The following is a 17,765-nucleotide window of genomic DNA, read 5'->3' as shown; positions in this document are numbered from 1 at the left end:
GTGTAGATTGTGTATCAGCCAAGATTTATTGAATAATTGACATGCAGGTTGAGCTGGGAATTGTGGTGAAGTGTGCATGTCAGGTTGGACGGGTCCCTTGCTGTGCCCAGCCTGACATGCAAACTTGAACCCTTTCCTGAAAGAAAGCTAATGTTATGTGGCTAGGGGATTACCATCTTAGCCCCAAAGTATCATAACGAGCCAATCCTCGCGCTGCTCTCATGCTGTTTAATAACATAAACAGCAAGAGTGCTGCGTCTAGATAGGCTCAGGATACGAGGGGGAGGGACTGGGGATTGCTGAGTTGGTCAACACTTCCATGAATTCCCGGAGGCAAGTGAAAGTCACGAGTGTTCTTTCCACTCCTCACGTCTGAGCGTGAGGTCAGAGACGGGTCACGAGTGTTCTTTCCACTCCTCACGTCTGAGCGCGAGGTCAGAGCCGTGCCGGCCAGCCAGCGTCATTAACGCCGTTATCTCACTAACTCCTGTGTGCGTTGGGGATGCTGTGTGCACTGTAGCTTTGAAAACGGTCCCCTCTAGTGCTTCCCCGGGGCTTCTTGGGGGCTATGTATCGGCCGCACATGCTGGTGTCTCTGTGTACTACCCACCAAGTTCCATTTGCCCGCATGCAAGAGATTTTTGAATGAGGCTGCGCCACGTCTCTTCAAGCAGGCTCCATGCTCTGCACAGCTGCAGCAATCACTGTTTCCACTCTCCAATGACATATCGTGAATTGTTTCACCTTTTGCTGTTCCGTCGCCCTCCAACGTAGATTGTCCACTACATATACAAACCTCCTTAGCTCAGTGTCGTTATTTCCCGTTACCATTATTCGGAAGCTGCTTACCCAGGGCGAGGAATGCCATCACAGAACTCCCAACGGGTGTGGAAGGGAGAGGACACATGAGAAGGAGATGTCATCAGCCGTTCATTCATAAGTAAGAATTTGTAGTGTTATCCCGAGTGCTGTGGGGATGGGGTCAGCGACGTGGTTAAAACAAGAAAAAATATAATGTTTTTACTGTTTTGTTGGCCTTTCACCTCCTACAGCTAATTGAATATTTAAAATACAATGTACCCACATTAAATTAAACATGTAAATGCACGTTAAACTAGATGCTGGGAAATGCACCATTTTGTGTTGTGAAAGCTCAGTTGGTTAATGCGATAACGGCATGTGTTTGTGTGTTTAACATTGACATATAATTGAATCCTTGTTGAAGTATTGGAGATTAGTCCCAGCCTCTGACACAACTATGAATATGCATTTCGTTATTTTCAATTTGTGCCGCGCAGAGTATAAAATAGGCTGCGATAAAAATGTGCAAAAATATCCACTGACTATTTAGAGTTTGGAAGGGGCGTAACACCCCCGCTACCCCGGATTGCGGGTGAGCCACTGCCTCCCAGTCCTTAAAGAGGCACCTTAGCAAATGCATGAATTTAGTATTGTCTGCTGTGTTAAATTCTCAGCATGTTCCTTAGTCAGGCCTCCAACAGAATGTTAAACTAAGTTAGTTTCTCTTTCAGTGGGGCTGGTCACAGAAGCATGCTTTATAGAGTGGGTGGGAAATGGGAATATAGAAGTTCAGGCACTTGCTATTTGGAGTACCTGTTTGCTTCCGAGAAGTTGCAGTAGTAGGGCTCGGAAATGTGTGGGGGGGAGTGAAGTGCTGGAAGAGGGAGGGCACTGGGCTGTCCGAGGCAGCGAGAACGGAAAGACTCCCGTCACTTCAGGACAAACTTGGGGCAGTAGCCAAAGCCCGCACGCTGCCAGAGCCGGGTGTGTGTGTAGATCCCCAGGAGAGACCGAGGTGGTCTCAGTACAGGGTTTAATGCAGTGTACCTACAGTGCACACATCACACACTTACCTTACTGAACCAGGGCTTACTTCCGTGTTTTACATTTCTCATCCCAGTTAGACAGATACCCCCAGAAAAGCTTTCCCATCATCAGAACAGAGCTCACTCAGACTTTTATTAAGGCCATCTAGGGCAGTGAATGTAAAGTTCCATCTGCGTGAAACGAAGGCTGGAAAGTGCGTCTTTTAATTGCTGGGAGTGGGCTTATGGCCCTACTTTAAGTCCATTGCTTTATTTTCTCTGCTGTGATGGACGGCAAGTCATTCCCAGAAGATGCGAGTCACTCCCACAGTGAAATCACTTCATGGTCCCTCTACAGCGCAACCATATACCTCACAGGCCCCGTTTCAAAATTTCTGTGAGATAGTGCTGACAAATGAGAGCTTCGCTGAACAGCTCGATACAGTAATAATTGTTTCTAGGAACAGGTCATCTTTGTGTTAGTTACATGCACGTACTGCTTAGGGGCAGAGGATATGGGATATATCAGTAGGCCTGGGCGTTAAATTCCGTTCCGCTTGCGTAATTTCGTGATCAGCAGAGAGCACAAAATTGCCAAAAATGCTGCGGCTTCGCAGAGTTTTTGCTTGTTCGCGCATTCAAAATGCGTGTTCACAAGATATTTCCCCCCCCGAGCACGCAAACAGCATTCGTGAACAGGAAAAAAGCATCGTGAACGGGCAGAACAAGCAATTCCGCGGAACTCTGCGTGCTCGCGGGGATTTTTTACCGTTTTGCGGAGCATTGCATAACGAGACTACGCAAATTCCGCCCATTTGTATATATTAGTTTAATGACGCTTATATTTTAGATACATGGTACAAGTTTTCACAATCTCTGTCCTCTGCTGTTAGCACTGTGCTAAAAAAGTGCTTTCTGCACCCATCCTACCATACACATATCCATCCATTCAAACTGTCATCAAGAATCTATCCACCCTTCTATTAGGGATCCATCTATGAATCTACCCCTTTCATCATCCTGTCCATCTTGCCACTAAAACTATTCATTTGACCATCCATTCCCTCATCAATCCATATATCATTTCATTCACCAAGTTATCCATTCTTTCACAACATCATGTTCTTCTATCCAATTCATCAATCCACTCCTTTTTCCTGCATCAGTCTATCCGCCCCACAACCTCCTCCAACTATTCATCCACCCATTGATCCATAACACACCCATTCATTCACCCATCATCACATTAGCCCATTCATCCTCCTCAAACACATTCATCCACTCACTCACCCATCCATCCACATCATCAGTCATCCATCCATCCATATATACATATCTGTATACCTGCATGCATCCACCACTGGCAAATAACACTGATCGATTTCTGAAAAATGAATGTAGAAAACGTTACAGTATTCCATGTCAGCGATTCAGTTCCTCTTTATATTTTACATGTTTTGCTTAATGTTGCACTCCTTAAAAGTGCTCACTATTTCCAGGATATTGTATTTCTGTATTTTTTATGTACCATATTTCTCTTATAAAGGGCATACTTTGAACTGAGTTGCCTTCAGGCATTTTTAATGGGCCTCCATTGAGAGCTCTGGAGCAAAGGCTGAAGGCAGTGTGAATTTCTCGCAATACCTGTCAGTGGATCAAACGGGTGTTCAGAATACTTGGTCATACAATCCTTGGCCTCTCTGCTGAACAAACTGAGCAATAGCCACTTATTCCAGTTTCAATTGTGATTCCGTTCAACTATGTAAGAAGGAGGAGTTGGCAAAATATTGAGAAAACGAAAGTAAATGAAAATACAGTGCTTTCAGGTGAGTCGGTGTGTTGTGAGTTTGGGGGGGTTGTGAAGTGAAGTTCTCTGGTTATACTGAATAAGCAACTACCTACTTCATTATCATATTAAATCTTTTTAGCAAATGCCTTGCAAACCAAATTTACTGTTGGGGGGTGGGTGCACAATGTGTGCACCACATCAAAGGTGGTGTACAGTTGTTGCACCACCAAAGAGATTGGTAGCCTCTCCACCTGTATCAGAACTATAGCTTGAGCAAAGGTGTTCCTTTGCTCGCACGGGACCATGCCCTCAAGCAAATGAGGGAACACCCATGTGAGATGTATGGGGGCAAAATGCATGCTCACGCAATTGGTACTATAGATCGCGATGGACAAGGTTTTAGTTTCCCGTATGCAGTGGCGTAGCAAGGGTGGGGTGGTCCGCCCCGGACGGCATGAGTTTTGAGGGTGGTGGCCTCCCCCCACTCTTACCAACGGCCGTCGCGGGGCAGCAAATGCCGGAATATTACCAGCACCCCCCACTCTTACAAACGCCGCCACAGGGCGGCAAACGCAGGGACAGCCACTGGAGGCCAAACGTCTAGCTATGCCACTGCCTGAATGCAATAACAAAGGGTACAACATTTAAGCACAGAAGCTGTAATATGGCCCCATGTGAATCCTATGGTTAACTGCCTGCAGTAATAGCACAAGTAACAGTAGCCTTTAGACTTAAAATGGGCGCAAGTTGAATTTAAAATTTAAACTGGCACATAAATGTAATTGACCCATTTTCCACCAATGCTTGTAATACTGTTACATTTCCTATTTCCTATAAACGTTTAGAACATCACCTAATTTGTATCAATGATAAAAAAACATTTCTTAATATTATTCCAAGTGGCAGTGAGACAGATCAAACTAGGTATTTATGTTGCAGACATAGTATCCATTTTATGCTCTGCATTGTGCAGAAGTCGAAACTGAACAGTTCCCACGCACTGTTTTAATTTCCCACCAATAAGTTAACCATCCTATGTTATTTCTAACAGCCTGTCTATACTGATGTGATAAGTGTATGAACATCCTTTCTGCTGAGATTATTTGTCAAATATAAATGTTTTCGCCTAAGGCTTATTACTGTATATACTTTGCAAATGCCACTTAGACAGTACTGAGTGATGCAAATATATAGAAAAAACTCTAGGCCCCGAGATATACTGCATATAATTCTATAATGAAGTAGCTTAATATATAATACTACAGCAAGTTCCCGACTCTTAACTTTGTCCCTTGAAAACATGTTTATTCTCTCTACCACCTTTAATGCATTTCATACATTAATGGAGGGTTTTCATCAAGGTTATATACATATTTTTTCACTATATAATGCACTATTTGATCTCTTTAAACATGTAGATTAATGGTTTACTCATTTAAATATAGGCAGTCGGTTTCCTTGTACAATGTAGGGGACTGTAAATGGCCTTTGTTAGTTAAGCATTGAACAATAACCAATGAAATCCAGGATCATTGTATGTTGTAGTTGGATGAAGTTGCAGACAATCTAATTTAATTAAATATTATCCAATTTCCTGTTCACTAATGATTTTATATTAGAATATAAAGATGTTTAATATCGGTCAGATAAAATATTGACTACTACAATATTGTGTGTGTGTGTGTGTGTATGTGTATATATATATCATTCATTTCTTAAAAGATATATACTTTGATTTTATTTATTTCCGAGGTATATAGTGGTTGAGTTAAGACTAGTAAATCTATAGTCCCCTAAAATGCGTACCTTCATTATACAGTGGTAGTCAATATTATGACCATGATATTTGAGGAGGTGGATTGTTTTGTCTTCCGTGTTCTGACATACAATTTCACTAACACATGTAGGGACATTTTCATGCACTGCTTTGAATTTGACCTCACAGAGCCTCAGTTACTTTTCAGCACAACATCTGATCATCCCGATCAATCCATTGCCCCATTTGACAAATACCATGTGTTACATACCTTCCTTTTAGCCGGGCCTGGTGGCTCAGTGGACTAATGCATCCATGACAGGGGCTTGTGCCAGACCTCATGGTCATGGGTTCAAATCCCGGCAGGTCCACTCAGCCTTTCATTCATCTGAGGTTGATACAATGAGTCCCATTGAGTTGGGTAGAAATAAACTTCTTTTATTCAGCGCTAAGATACCTATCGGTGAAAGTGGTCTTTACAGATGCACGTTATGTTATGATCTGTTTAAATTCTCAACCAATTTAGGACAGCTGTCACTCTAACAATAAAATAGTTTTACCAAGGGGGGCAACTGAGATTGTCCTGATGAGAAATGAAAAAATATTACAGAGTCCTATTTGAGTCTCACATCTCCTTTGGTGGAGAAATAGTTCACTCAAGAGGGCAGACGTTTGCACAATCTTTTTATGAGCTATCCTGAATTTATCCAGAAGACAATAGTGCGCTGTAGACCCGCAAATAGCGTTACATTTGTGCACTCCAACCTTGGAAGAGATCTCTAGACTAAAGGTATATCCGTGACTTGAGGAGTATTGCTTTAGAAAATATGACACCTTATTACTACTTTTTTTATAGAGTTGCCCATCTCTTATGTTCAACATAAATTATGTGTTCTGAGCCAGCACTTTTCATTCATTGCAACATTCACGACTGAAAACTGCCTAATTAGTACTCTGCAGATACTCTTGCATTTCAAACATCTTTTACTAAAGTGTTTGAGCAAATAGGTAATTTTTTAGAGTGCACCTAAAGATATAGCAACTAGATATCTGCTTCAGCTAAATACTGAAGTATTCCACCTTTTAGCAACAAACCTTTATAATGTTTTGCATCCACTCCTGCTTTTACAGAAACTAAAAACAACAATTGTGCGATTCTTTGGAATGCACCTCTCTAGTTTTTATTACTACAAATAACTTCTTTCAAGAAACCTTTGTCCTGGTTATATAGCTCTGTGGGCTATGCAGGCTTATTTAAAATGCACTCTTGCCATTATCGGTCACTAGCGCATGCCACAATGACCTTCAAACTTACACATCCTCCACCTCAGGCACGTCATATTTAAGGATTATGACAGGGTTTAAACATTGATTTCTTTTGCCAGGCCATGCTTAATCCCAAATTGAGGCCCTTCCAATAACCTTTTTAAATGCTCCAGATTGTAGGACAATCAGATAGTTTGTAACCACAGTATTAAAAGCAGAATCTAAGAGGGAATAGGGACACTTATTACACAGATCAATAAGTAGTAATTTGCCACCCTGAATAAATTTCAGCTCAGGAATCTGAACATTTTGTGTGTTTATGAGCAAGGGCACAATTTCACAGCTACAAATCCCAGAGCGCAAAATTGTTAGCCTTCGTTTGCTGTGCATGAAATTGAGGGATTAGAAAATGTTAAAATATTAAAGGCATCTAAATAATAAATAGATGTTGTTCAAGCCTATTGTAAAACAATATAACCTACAAAAGACGGCAAAGGTACGTTTCCAGTATGTCAGTCTGCTACTATTCCCAGTTCAAATAATGTAGCCAGTTCTTTCTTCTAGGGAGACTTATTTCTGGTGGTAATCTAATATCCAAAGTTGACAAATTGATTAGCTGCCAATGGGATAGAAGATAGTTTCAGTTATTGTTTAATATTTGGTGAGGCAAGAGGAAAGAAGTCTATTAAATGTCTAAGTCATGGAGCCAAAAGCAACAGATTTTAGCCTCCTGTTAATTGATGTAGCTGAGAAAATCGAGAGGTGGTGTGAGTCACATGATTTAGCATATTACCTTATACCTTATGAAAAATGCCTGTACAAAGGTGATTTGTGTAGTTAACCAGCTGTGATTTTTGGCAGTATTCAAAAGATCTTTAAGCAGCTGCTGTTTTAAAAGTAACAACTACACATTCATCCATTAGTGATTTTGGTGCGTGACACAAGCACTAAACCCATCATTGAATAAGATTGTCTTGTTCATGTTACTATTGCTTCCACTCCATAGTATTGCTTTCCAGGACTTTCACAAATGGGCCAGCCTATGGTTTAATTGTAAATAAATTACCCTTGATTTGTTTTATTTATCAACAGGTGGTGTTAAATAAGGCAGTCTAAAATAAAAGCAAGTCGGTCAACAAACAGGGAACAATTGACCTGCCACAATAAAGGCTTATCTGAAAAGGAAATATTGGGTGATTGTGATTGCTCAGACACTTAGGCCCTTATTAAGAGTCTGGCAGTCCAAGGACCGCACCAGCGGTCTGACTGCCCCATTACGAGTTCGGTGGTCAGACTACCCTGGGACCACTAACGCAGTTGGGGAACTGCTGTTCCCCGCCGGTGGCGTGGCAGTCTTGAGGCTGCAATATGCTTGGTGGGACCACAGGGGTCCCGCCAAGCATATTACAATTTTCCTCTACAGGATCCCTTGGTGCCTTCCGCCAATTGGATACATGCTGGGGGGCACACAATGTGCCACCCTGTATGCATGCATTCCAGTTAATGCACGGCATAGACTTTATAGTCCATGCCATTTCAGGAACTGTTTTTGGTGTTCCCGGCAGACAGGAGAAAAGCTAAACTGGCAGGCGTCCCAACTGTGACTTTGGTGCAGCGGGAGCGTGACTGTGGCGTATCGCCCACTCCCGCTGCACCAAAAGTCATAATCTGGCCCTTAATGTATTTTTCTTTAGGTTCAGGTGTGTGATTAGATATGTTTTGCTAACTAAGATAGGGTTTGCAAAAGTCTAGAGGCAGTGGAGTTGAGAACTGTTTTTTGATTTTAACAGTTTCTAGTATCTTTTGGAAATATTTAATCTATTTTATGTGTGTGGGACTTGCTCGGTGCTTTTCACATCAACTAGCATTTTTTGTTGTCAACTCGTCATCAAATGAAACCTTAGTATGATAGTCAGTTTCTAGTCCCCATGGTAATGATGGCTTCACATTACAGGACATTCAGTAGACTGCAAGAATTATTTTGTATCACACATAATGAATCCCTAGCCTGGGCTAGTGTTCCTCAATCCTTTTTAGGTCTCGCCTAGCGACGCAGTGCATGCGCTGCACGGTTGGCGAGACTATTGTCATCGACTTTTGTTCGGAAGGGGGACAGGAGATGTGCACGCGCCCGGACAGACGATGTGCACGTGTACGGCTTGCACAACGTGCGCATGGCGTGCTTTCACTTTCCTATGCCCCGCATCCCTCTCGGGAACACTCCGAGCGAGAGCAGCTTCCAAGAGCCGACCGCACTGCATGCCTGGCCTGTCTCGCGGGTCTTGGATGTCCGAGCCGGCACCATTGTTGCTCTGTGCGCTCTACTGCTACGTGGCTGCCTGAACTTCTATGGCTGCACTCCAGTTCATTCAGTGTGGTTTTATGTGATGTTTCTCAGCTTCTGTGGCAAAGAATGCCGCAGGATGTCTACAGGATAGGTATTTGCTGACGGGAGCTCCACGAGGAGCAATCTATGTGACTATCTTGCTTGGCCACACCCTGAGTTGTAATTCTGACATAAGTAAAAGAGACCCTAATGCAGTCCATGGACTTTGCTCTATTGTTCCCCCAAATCTTGCTAATCTTTCTTGTGTAACCATGACTGGAGTACACCAACCCTGTTTATGGACATGCACCAGCTTATATTGATACACGAGGAAACCAAGTAGAAAACTGTTTACTGCCCCCAACCTAACTGACATGCAGCTCGCCTTGTGCAAAAGCAATTCTGCTTTGCTTCATAGAAGCAAGAGCAGGTGTTCCTGCTCTCGCTTCAATGAAGCAAAGCAGAGTTTGCTATGACAGGGCTGGAGCTGCACGGCTCCTGCCCTGCCATAGCAAACAGCAATGTCCTGGGGGTGGGCACCCTGGGACATTGCATGAGCTGGCCCCCTGGGGGGTGGCGGTTCCCAAGGGCTCCAGGAGGGGGTCAACATGGCACCCTCCCTTCATTTCTGAAGCCCCGGGGAAGTGGTGGGCCCCGGGGCTGGGGTCCGTAACGGACCCCTGAATTAGAATATTTAGTGCCCTGGGGAGGTGGTGATCCCCATGGCTGCAGGAGAGGCACATGCCCCCGTGTTTAAATTGGCAAAGCCCAGAGGACAGTTCAATTACTTTCCTCCCAGACTTTACCACAAAAGTCCAAGCTCAACGTTGCAGTTTTTTGGCAGTCAAACTGGCGCTGAGAGACAAGGAGGTGAAATATGCCATGCTATGTCTTGCCAAACTCTGAGTGGAATCCGAAAGCAAGGCTTGGTTCTTCTCCTCCCCTGATGATGCATGGTATTAGCTAGAGGGGTGGCGCTGAGTGGAGAAACCAATAGTGAACGAAACGGAGGTCCTTGGACAAACAGAACTGAACATGGTAATGGACAACTTGGCGATTGGGCCAGCAAGGAGAAAGAGTTGGACTCTGGGTCACGCAGCTGAGTCGAAGGTTCTTCATGGTCTGGTAGAGACACACTTGCTACGAATAAGTGACTCTGAGGTGGGGCAGTGACATAAACCGAACGCTCGGGAGCATCTTCCCTAAACTGGGTCTGCATGAGTGACTTTGGTAAATATATACTGGGACTATGCATTCTGGCTCTTTAACCTTCAGTAACTAACGTGTGTCGGACCCAGATTTTCCCCATAAGTTACGGTATAATGTGCAGTTATCCGTGCAGTGCAGCGGGGGGGACAGCTGTAACCCAAGCACCTTCATATGGGGGGGTGGGGCGACAGGCACTCTGCCTTGTTGAGGGGTGGATAGTTTGAAAGCCACGGGCAGGGAGGGAAGTACAGAAGTATGGTTTTGTTTTTGTTTTCCAATCACAAAATGTGGACAATCAGACTTACTCTGTGTTTCTCTCACTCCGAATGTATGGTATGCAATCAGGTGGATTCTTGGACGGTCTTTGCTCGAAGGTCACTTCTGACATATACATCCAGTTAAAGTGTTGCTTGGTGCATCGGTTGCTCCTCACGATGTGCCCCTATTGGCCTTTCCTACTGGTTTTATGGCTAGTAGTATGATAGTGAGGTTTCTATCAGTTCTGACGTGGAACGTTAATGGGCTGGGGGACAAAATAAAAAGGGGTGTAGTGCTACAATATCTTAAGAGGCAAGCCCCGGATCTGGTTCTCCTGCAAGAAACACTATTGGTGGGAAATAAATGTCAGGCCCTCACACGGTGGGGATACAAACCGGTTCATGCGGGATTCACCTCCGGTTCTAGAGGCATAGGTATCCTTGTTAAGAAGAACCTTGCAATCATTCCAACGTGCACGTGGGCAGATACCCAAGGGAGGTTTGCAGTTCTGGAGGCTAGCTAGGAGGGAAAGCCACTAAGTGTAGTATCAGTGTATCTTCCCCCTTGCACTGGACAAAGAGGCGCTTGCAGACCTGAGGAAAATTGTAGTTGATCTCCAAGTAGGGACATTAATTTTGGGGGAGGGGATTTCAATATGACCATGGATGACCAAAGAGATAGATATCCACGATCCCCTCTAACACAGCCCCCTTCACAAGTGGAGGAATTTACTCGGGCTATGGGCCTGACAGACGTGTGGCGCTCCTTACAGCCAGACACGACACACTATACATTCTATTCCAATGCACATAAGAGCATGTCGCACATAGACTATTATCTGATGGATATCGGACACTTTCGATGTCCCCGTGCCTTGCCGGGAGGCATCCCGGACCACTCCCCAGTGTGGGTTGAGCTCACCCATTTTCAGAGCAGTCAACGCAACACCATAGTCCTTAACCCCTGGTTGCTTCACATCCCAGACATAAAGGACGATTTACTTACCCAGACAGACCACAATTCCACCGAAAATTCAGACTCTGTAGATTCAGTGCAGATGATATGGGAGGCTTACAAAGTAGTGCTGAAGGGACAAGCACTGGCGCTAAAAGTGAGGTATATCAGAAAGCAAAATCAGCAGTTACTCGACTTGAAGAACGAGCTCCGACAGTTGGAGGTGCAAAATACTCACTCACCTAGTGAGGCCACTACACATCAATTAACCATCAAGCAGCTAGAATATAGAACAGTGGCTAGGGAGAGGACTCTGGCCCGACTGTTGCGAACACAACATAAGGTCTATGAGATAGGAGACAGGGCAGGCGGGGACTAGTACATCTGTATTTACTCCTTCTGCACTCACTCACCTGAATCTGTGAAATCAAATCCATCCTTTTCACTATGTACTCTATATTCATTGTCTCGGCACAGAAAAACATAGGGGAGATGGAAACTCCACACGTAAATTTGTGAATTACATTTTGTAGAATGCTTGTAGCATTATTGTAGTCATTCTAAACCTACAAAAATGCAGTTTTTCAGTAGGCCATCATTTAACAGACATTTTTTAGGAACAATAACCATTTGTTCATTAAAATATATCCTCTATCAACTTACAAGCATTTTCTTGTTAGACACCTTTTTCTAAAGTAAAAAATACACTCAAATATATTTAAGAAGGCAGTTCATATAAAATAGTCTCAAAGAAGTAGGATGGAGGCATGGGCTGTCCCCATTGTGTTATTTCTATTAAGGTGTCTTATTTTCAGTTCCATGCATTATATGTATATTTTAGCAAAGTTGTTTGCATTCAGAGTAATGCGAAATATTAGCTTTTTGATCTCAAACATTCTTATGTATGAACAAGTTGGTACTCTCTGCTATAAAACTGCCCCACAGCAATTGTTACAATTCCTCTGTGACTAAAAACTCTCCTCAGCTTTCAGATATAAATATACATTAATTTAAAGTTCACCATTAGTCTAAGTTCCTTTTTGATTTTACAATTAGCGTGTGTTGTTTCGATTTAGCTACTGTTTTTTCTGGATTTTTCTCTTTAAGAATGGTACTTGAGGCAATGTCAGCTTTGTGCAAGAAAAACAATTATAGCTGTATCAGGAACAACATTGGTATTGCAGTACTGGTGTCTGTAATGAAATTGAGCAGCAGCTCAGAGAAAATTACTAGGAAATTCTTTGCAAAAAAAAGGAATGTTCGGAGGAGTGGTTTAGCAGGAAAATACAGCAATGGATTAAATTTTTAACTGTAATTTTGGGGGAGTTGCATGTTGATGATCATGCTAAAAACAGAGTTGTATTGTGCTTTGTTCTGACAATCTAACAATTGAGAAACCTGATTTAAAAAATAGCAGTGTGGGACCCAAAAACAATAATCTCTCATCGTTGTCTATTAACTGAACAGCTCTAAAAATCAAGGTGGAGGGAGACACTAGCAATTGTCCCACTCAGCTTCCCAAGAGATACCAAAAAAATCAGAGTGGAAAAGCACAGTATCAAATCGAGGATCTCCAACGTAAAATCGTGTAGGAGCCTTAAAAGTGATATTCTGTCAGTGGCATGTTTCCCGCTGACATACTGGTGACTGATAGTGACATCGTTGGTTCTGTCCTCCAGCAGGAGGAGATGTATCTCATGCCAGAGACATTCTGGTATCCTCCTACCTCCAAAATCGTATGATTTTATTTGCTAAATTTATAGGGGGTATTGTCAAGATTGAAAAATATAAACAGGATAAGTGTTGGGAAAGAATTAGGTATCCGACGCTTCTTTATATAATGTAAATGTATGGTCTATCCCAAATGCATGTTGCCAACAGGTATGCAACACTAATCGTTTGTTAAGTGTTGGTAAAGTAAGATTGAAGTGACTACACCTACCATGAGGCCTTGTAACTGGAACTCTAACCAAGATGCAAGACTTGTTTTGCCCCTTCTCAATTGTCTGCAATGTTACAATTGATCTACACTAGTCATGCAGGTTACCATTCCTCAAGTGTTAGCAAAGTGAGATTGAAGTGACTACAACTACCATGAGGCCTTGTGACTGGAACTCTAACCAATATGCTAGACTTCTTTTGCTCTTCTCACTTGTCTAACTTGTTACAACTGACCTACACTTGTCATGCAGTCTACCATTTCTCGAGTGTTGGGACAGTGACATTGAAGTTACTTCAATACCATGAGCCCTCCCACTCTAACTCTAACCAAGATGCTAGACTCATTTTGCCCCTTCTCACTTGTCTGCCATGTTACAACTGATCTACACTCATAATGCAAGTTTCCATTTGTCAAGTGTTGGTGAACTCAGATTGAAAAGCCACCACTACTATCACGAGGCCCTGTGACTGCAACTCTAACCAAAATGCCAGGCTCCTTTTTCCCTTTCTCACTTGTCTGCCATGTTACAACTGATCTACACTAGTCATGCAGGTTACCATTTCTCAAGTGTTAGTAAAGTGAGATTTAAGTGACTACAATTACCATGAGACCATGTGACTAGAACTCTAACCAAGATGCTACACTCCTTTTACCACTAATCGCTTGTCTGTGATGTTACAACTGATCTACATTAGTCATGCAGCTTACTATTGCCGAGTGTTCGGGAAGTGACATTGAAATGACAACTACCATGAGACCTGTGATCGTAACTCTGACCAGGATGCTAGACTCCTTTTGCCTCTTCTCACTTGTCTGCCATGTTACAACTGATATTCACTTATCATGCAGGTTACCATTTTCAGGTCAAGTCTTGGTAAGTTCAGATAGAAAAGCTACCACCACTATCATGAGGCCTTGTGACTGCAACTCTAACCAAGATGCCAGACTCCTGTTGCTCCCTCTAACTTGTCTGCCATGTTACTACTGATCTTAACTCTTTATGGACTGTGCAATGTATAGGCAATGCTCCACTCAGATATACATCTGAATACTTTGCTTGATGGTGTGCTGGACCCATCACCTGAAATTACTGATGGCTTGACTAACACCATAACACTGGTGTACCCCTAATATATGTAAGCCATGAAGGAAACTCAGCTGATTAGCAGTGCCAGGTGACCCCTTGACTCTGCACTTCTCACATGAAGCACCATGCTAAATACACAACCAAGCTGGGTGTTTGCCTCTATTAGACACAACTAGACCATGGAGTGGACAAATACATGTGTTAAGACTGCATTGTGTTTGAAGCTGAGTTTTGGAGATGTCATGTATATCCCTAAAGCCAAAATGCCACATATCTGCACATCTAATGAACTGATTAAATCTACTACATATATTGAATGTCATCAAATGTCTAGTAATCAACTTCAACTCCAAACAAATAGATGATAATACTAATATCTATCTTTTTTTATTCCATTCTAGGTCACCATTTACATTGACCCAAACAAAATGGATGTAGATACAATGTTCTCTATTTCTAAACAGGTCGATTTGCCACTGCGCCTGCACCAAGGTTGGAAACCAAACAGAGTTCCTCTCTACCCCAGGACAAATCCATCATTGATGACAACACTCCAGAAGTGGTGAACGTGAATGATAGTCCTGACCCATCTGGTCAGCCTGGGCAGACACCCACAGTGGGGCAATCTGTGCCCACAAGAGCACATCACACCCTAGCTGGAACAACACAGACCACCACTGCTCCAACCTATGCACCTAGCACAATCAGTCCCATCTTGTTCCCCCCCCAATCCTGGATTCTGAGACTTCTCACACCACCCTAGTCACAGAGGAACCAGGACCCAGAGGGAGGGTACAGTCTGTGCCAAGTACACATGGCTGTGGGGTAGGCATAGTGGGAGGGAAAAGGTTGGCCCACAAGATGAGTCCACTGAGTCCACAGACACCCAGGCCTCCATTACTGAAGTCCTGGGAGTCTACCAGGACTCCCAAAGTGAAATGGCCCAGGTAATGACTGAATCCGGGAAATGAAGGTGATGCAGAGGAACATATATTAGAAGGTTGCTGCCATCCAACACGAGGTGGCTAGCATCCACTCTGAGGTGGCTGGCATCCACACTGAGGTGGCTGGCATCCACACCATGGTGGCCTCCCTGGTTGGGGTGCTGTGGGACATTAACACCACCCTCTGCAGGTCTTTTCCACCAGCATCTACCCCTTACTGTGGTACAAGTACATCCAAACCATCAACATTTGCTGCTGCCAGAGGAAGAGAGGCCCTGTCGGAGGAAGAGATGCCTGCACATGCCCCTGACTCCGCAGCTCCAGTTCCCCCCTCCTTTTGGCAAACCAATGGGAAATCCACACAAAACCCCAGGAGCTCAGGATGGCAATACAACCACCACCACCACCACCAGGAAGAAACCTTGCCCCTGATATCCTACTGTGTGTGCTGCAAATTCACTTTGTTGGATTATTCCTGCCCCTTATTCCATATCTAATGGGAGGAGTATGTTGGACTTTGGACTCCTGACAATTTGGACTCTACTACAATGGTTTCATCCACCATGACTGAAAACCTCACTTTTTATTTGCACTGTTGAATTTTAAGTTAGTTTTGTTATCTTATGCTTGTTCACTTCATCAAAAACACGCCACCCATGCATTGTCTCCTGTTGTAATTCTCACATAAAACAAAGTGAATGTACTACCATGTGAACTTTGCAATATCAAAAGTAGGGACATCTGGAAGCATGGATTTGTTGTATGTAAACAATGTTCAACTCGGGATCACTACCATTTCATCACAACACATACGTGTCTGGACTTAGAACATCTTTATTTCTATATTGTTTAAATATTAGGCTGACATGATGCCAGCCACATAGCAAATAAGTCAAGACTCAGTTATTCTGTGTCAGTGACCATATAATCACTTGCATACTTTCACAACATGGAAGGAGGGTACACTTCTGACAGTATCCCACACAATAGGCAACAATAAACAACAATACATCAGGTCTACATCAACAGCTCGAGACATATTGCCTACCTCATAAAACGAATACTACATCAAATAAAGAAATTAAACTGACAAGTCAGTACAACATTTTCTGACGACGGGGTCATTTCAATTCAGTGTTGCTTGTATCTTGTGGAATGTGTCAAACACATGTCAGTGATGTGCTACAGGCCCTTTGGCCTACAATGAGGAGCCACATCAACCGCTACATCCAGTTCACAAACAATGAGAAATTAGCCAATGTGAAAGCAGGATAGCATAGATTGGGCACAACACAGCATTGTGTTGGATCCCTTGATGGCACACATATTGCATTAGGACCAACACACATCAGGGATCAAGTCCAATGGCAGCCAAGTCATTCCCATCCTATCGCTGTGCAAGCTGCCTTGGTACTAGCTTTGTACACCCAAACTCTGTGACAAGACATTCCCAGGACCAATCAATGTCCGCTTTGTACATTTGAACAGCATCATATACCTACTAATGTTACAATGCCGAAATGTCCAAATGAAGATGACATGGTGAATGCACCTAATGTTACAATGCCGAAATGTCCAAATGAAGATGACATGGTGAATGCACCTAAAACAGCTCAATACAGAGAGATTAGCTAAGAAAACATACATATGACACACATCAAGTTGTCGACTTCTAGAAAACACAGTCCAAGGCAATATGTACAGCTGAACAAAGCTTGTAATACAAACATCTTTCCCCAGATATTTCCAGACGCGTTTCTTCCTTGTATGTAGGGGAAACAGAGGTCACAACACTGCCATTACATCGCGTTCCTATTACAATGCGGTTGTTACATTGCAAGTAGTTAGATTGACTTGCTGTAGGTGGCGCTCTAACCTACTCTAACCTAAGTAATAGTTTAATTTACTATTCCAACACCTTCCCTACTGTTGAGCAGGCTGGAGTTGGAATAGTTAATTATACTATTCCTAAGTCCAGCACGCCCCCTACAGCAAGTCGATCTAATGACTTGTGATGAAAAGGTGTCGTGTTCTAACAACGCGATGGTTGTAACGACCGTGTTGTAATAGAACACGATGTAATAGCATGCAATTTAACATGCTATATTCGTATGTAGCATTAGCATCCTCCTCACAACATCACAACAAGTGTTTAAAGAACAGTCAGTCAAAGTCATCACATCTTACACCAGACTTGCACTCAGGAGAAATGGTTTTGGATGAGATCTTTATGCAAGTCAGCTTCTTACTCTTCATGACTATCGTCTTGCATTTCAGAGGGCTCCCCCAGTCCTGTACAGCCATCCAGATCTGGCTTGTAGGAGCCAGAAAGCCCACTCCACTGGCCGCTGTGTTCTTCCATGGGCCACATTGAAGCAGACTTCCCATGGCATTGTGAGATTCTGCAG

At 43.2% G+C, this 17,765-nt stretch overlaps 1 long non-coding RNA gene across 1 annotated transcript; it reads left to right on the top strand.

The window, feature by feature from the left end:
- Positions 1 to 804: 804 nt before the first annotated feature.
- LOC146775990 (uncharacterized) lies at positions 805 to 16,016 on the top strand. Its single transcript, XR_014972405.1, has 2 exons — positions 805 to 940; positions 14,815 to 16,016. It is a non-coding gene; the product is annotated as an uncharacterized LOC146775990 (long non-coding RNA).
- Positions 16,017 to 17,765: the final 1,749 nt, after the last annotated feature.

Source organism: Triturus cristatus, chromosome 12 (genome assembly GCF_964204655.1).
Source record: "Triturus cristatus chromosome 12, aTriCri1.1, whole genome shotgun sequence".
NCBI classification, from domain to species: domain Eukaryota; kingdom Metazoa; phylum Chordata; class Amphibia; order Caudata; family Salamandridae; genus Triturus; species Triturus cristatus.
This window is presented reverse-complemented; position numbering and strand designations above follow the sequence as displayed.